We start from the raw sequence: 4,470 nt of genomic DNA, 5'->3' as shown, positions 1-4,470 counted from the left end.
CGCTCTGGGTGCCCTAACGCACCATAATCCGTTAGGTGGCGACTCCTCAAAATACCCAATTCCCAAAAGGAAATGAGTTATTACCCCCCATGAATGTCGAAACCGGGACTTCTCTCCGCGGAGGGAAAAAAAGGGGGCGTGACAACCGACAAGTCATATAACCTCATACAAACTTAGTCGAACCTTTGAATCACTCAAAACAACATCAAAACATCAAATTACCCTCGGATTCAAGCGTAAGAACATCTAAACTTTCAAATTCCGCAAACGACGCCGAAACTTACCAAATCACGTCCGAATGACCTCAAATTTTACACATACGTCATAAATGATACCACAAACCTATTCTAACTTCCAGAAATACATTCTGACTCCGATATCAAATTTTCCACTACCGACCGAAATCGCCAAATTTCCAAGTTTCGCCATATCAAGCCTAATTCTACTACGGACCTCCAAAACACATTTCGATCGCTCTCCTAAGTCCAAAATCACCTAACGGAGCTAACGGAACCATAAATGAGACTAAGTGTCTCAATTCACACTAAAACTACTCTGGACCCAAACCAACTGACCCGATAAGACATACTATAGCTAAAGAACACAAATGAAGCAGAAAAATATGGGGAACGGGGTTATCACTCTCAAAATGACCGGCCGGGTCGTTACAATATGTTTTGTAAGTCAAATACTTTTCCTCTGCTATTTAAAAACTTATCTTTTAGACCGTACAATTTCTTTAGCATTGGGTTAATGCTTTTAATTGCATGATTTTTTATAACTCCTTGGATGATTATAAGTTATAGTCATACTTTGAATTGAATATGTGGGTAGTATGTGCAATTGTCTGTATGTTATTTATACCTTGTCACAAATACGTTTTTGCATATTCCCTACAAGTTACTTCACCCTTTTGATGATGACAAGGGGGGGGGGGGAGGGGAACAATGTGTACAAAAGTTTAAAAACTTAGGTAGAATGTATGGAGACAGGGGGAGCATAACTGAGGAATGGATAGAGTGAGGGGGAGTTCACACTTAATGTATTACATCCATTTCAAGAAGAAGACTTCAGAGAAGTAACAAGTTTATCTAGGTTATCACCGCCTTTAATTAAGTCTTTGATTAAATTTTCTGATTTTGTACTCAATGGTTTGCCATCATAAAAAAGGAGGAGATTATTAGCTTCAAGGTTTCACGTATTAATTTTGATGATAATAAGCCAACATAATTATTAATCAAAGAACATTTACTTGTAGTAATCTTATTTTTTTCACAAGTTTATTCAAGAAAAAAAATGTTGGTAAAGATCCAAACAAATATGGGAAAGAGAATATCATGTGAAGAATTTATCAAGGAAGATTATTTTCAGAGATTTAATCTCCAAGTGTCATAGAAGGAATAATATTTGAAAGTGAAATTTCAAATATTGAATTGCTTACTACAATATCAGAAGAAAAATCTACGGAAATTATCAATGGAAAGTTTTTCAACATCTTGAAAGGAAAATTGCTAAAATTGTGGAGAAGATCTATTATTTTGTGGAAGGAAGATACTATATGGAATAGATACTACAAGGCCAAGGAAGAATATATTTTTTATGGAAAGAAAATATATTATAGGTATAGTATAATCTATATTATGGAAAGAGATTATTTTTCAAGATCAAGAAAGGAGTCAAAGATATATTGAGATCTATCAAAAAAAGAAAGAACTACGAGAAAGCAAAGGAAAAGAATCTCAAAATGCACTTCCAAAGGAAAGAAGATCTTCATGGTAGTTAATATTCAAGAATCAAGGATTTTATTGTTCTGGAACAATTAAGAAACCTTCAAATAATAATTATGAAGGAAGATTTGAAAAAGCTAAGTCAAATGGACAATACTGCAAGAAAGCAAATTCCTCCGGTACACATGGAAACGTCCAAGTTCATATGAAGACTTGATGACTTACATGGAAAGAATCTTTTATACAAAAGGTATTAAATAATATGGCCTTGATATTTGGAATTGTAAAGGAAAAGATTTCAAATTTATGTGAGAACAAATCTGTACAAAATGGCTTGAAGTATGTAATGATCTCTTTAATGGATATTCATTTGCGCTCAAAAGAAAGAGTAGTTACTCTTTCAACATCAGACCTATTCAAGACAAGGATCGAGATTATATTCAAAAGAGCAAGACGTAGTAAAGGAAAGTTGGAGAAGCAACAAAGAAAATCATTTTCCAAAATTAGAAGACCGCTGCAACGGCTAGAATATTCAACGACCAATTATAAAAGAAATAGCACCTGCAACAGCAAACACACACAACCTTCTATACAATTGTCTACCCGACTACAAATTCTTTATTCTACTCTTAACAAGCATTGTAATTCATATTTATATTTACTGTGTACACAAAAGAGAGAAGAAAGACAAAAAAATATTGGAGTGAGTGTGTCCGAAATGTTATGTCATTGTTCGTTTCTTTGGTGAGCGAGTGAAAACCAACTCTTGTTCGTTGTTGATGAGCGAATGAAAACCAACCCTGTCAATGTTGGTGGTGATCGCTGAAAACCACAAAGGCTGTACTCAATTCAATTTACAAAGAGCTCTAAATGACAACACTCTTGCAACCCAAGAGGACTGGATTAGGATACCATATAGGTTCCGAACCAGTATAAAAATTTGGGTGTCATTTACTTTATCGCAATCATATTATATTCTGTTCCTTTACTATTTTTTTGTGATTAACACTTGTTTAAATCAAAATGACTAACAGTTTTATGCATGTTATATGTAACGACCCTGCCAGTCGCCTCATGCGTTACCGCTCCGTTTTCCCCCATTTCTACTCATTATTGCCCTGTTTAGCTGTATTATGTGTTATCGGGTTGGTTGGCTCGGGTTTGAAGAGGTTTTGGCAAGGTTTGAGACAGTTAGTCTCTTTTGAGGAAACTTAAGTTGGAAAAGTCAACCGGATGTTGACTTATGTATTAAAGGCTCGGATGTGAGTTTCGATGGTTCGAATAGCTTTGGGAGGTGATTTCGGACTTAGGAGCATGATCGGAATGTGTTTTGGAAGTACGGAGTAGATTTAGGCTTGAATTGACGAAATTGGAATTTTGGCATTTTCCGGTTGATAGGTGAGATTTTGATATAGTGGTCCGAATAGAATTTCGGAAGTTGTAGTAGGTCCATCGTATCATTTGAGATGTTTGTGCAAAATTTCAAGTCATTCGGACATGGTTTGATAGACTTTTTGATCGAAAGCAGAATTTAGAAGATTTTAAAACCTTAGGCTTGAATACGATGTATTTTGGTTGATTTGATGTTGTTCGAGGTGTTTTTAGGATTGGTATAAGTTAGAGTAGTGGTATATGGGTTGTTGGTGCTTTTGGTTGAGGTCCTGGGGGCCTCGGGGTGATTTTGGATGGTTAACGGAAAGATAAGAATTTGGAAATGGCAGCTGAAGTTGTAGGACTGCTGTCATAACCATATCTGCCGTTGGGAGGCCGTAGGAGGCAGACGTGGAAAATCGGTCGCAGAAGCGGAAGAAGCCAAATAAGGTAGGAACCGCAGAAGCGGTTAAGCAGCCGCACTTGCGATGGCGCAAGTGCGGATTGTGCATCGCAGATGCGAAAATATAGGACTTAAGTGAAACCCACAGGTGCGATCCTCTAGACTGTAGAAGCGGGATTGCAGGAATGGGATTTGGATCACAGGTGCGAAATGCCTGGGGCAGAAGGTATAAAAGACTTCCTTCACGATTTTGAGTTATTACTTCACCATATTTATTCAGGTTTGAGCTTGGGGAAGCCATTTTGAAGAGGGATTCAAGGGATAACGTCTGGAGGTAAGATTTTTGAACCTAATAATCGATCCTATGGCATTATTTCACTTATTTAGCTTGAAATTAATGGTATATAAGGGTTAAAAACTGGGGATTAGGGTTTGGTATTGGATACCTTGACTTGAGGATTTAAGGGGCCATTTGTGGTCGGATTTTGGGACTTTGATATGTATGAATTCGTGAGGAGATAAGGAATCTACTTATGTAAATTTTATCAAATTCGGAGACGTGGACCCGGGTGTCGGGTTTTGGTTAATTTCGAGATTTATGTTGTAAATTGATTATTTTCGCGTTGGCTTCATTCCCTTAGCATATTTTGACGTCGTGATTCTGATTTTGGATAGATTCAACGCGAGTTGAGGCCGATTCGAGGGGCGAAGTTATCGCGAGCAAGAGTTTGGACAAGATTTAGGTGAGTAATGATTGTAAATGTTGTTCTAAGGGTATCCAACCCCGGATTTCACATCATTGTGCTATATTGAGGTGACGCACACGCTAGATGACGAACGTGGGGTCGTCCACAGTTGGGGATTGTGACTTAGTCCATCCCGAATGACTGTTTTACCGCATATTTGATTGAAACCTGTTTGCTATCACACAGTTTTTAGCTGCATGCCATATTTGGGCCTCGTGCCAAC

This window comes from Nicotiana tabacum, chromosome 10 (assembly GCF_000715075.1).
Source record: "Nicotiana tabacum cultivar K326 chromosome 10, ASM71507v2, whole genome shotgun sequence".
NCBI lineage: Eukaryota > Viridiplantae > Streptophyta > Magnoliopsida > Solanales > Solanaceae > Nicotiana > Nicotiana tabacum.
Note: the sequence above shows the minus strand (reverse complement) of the source record.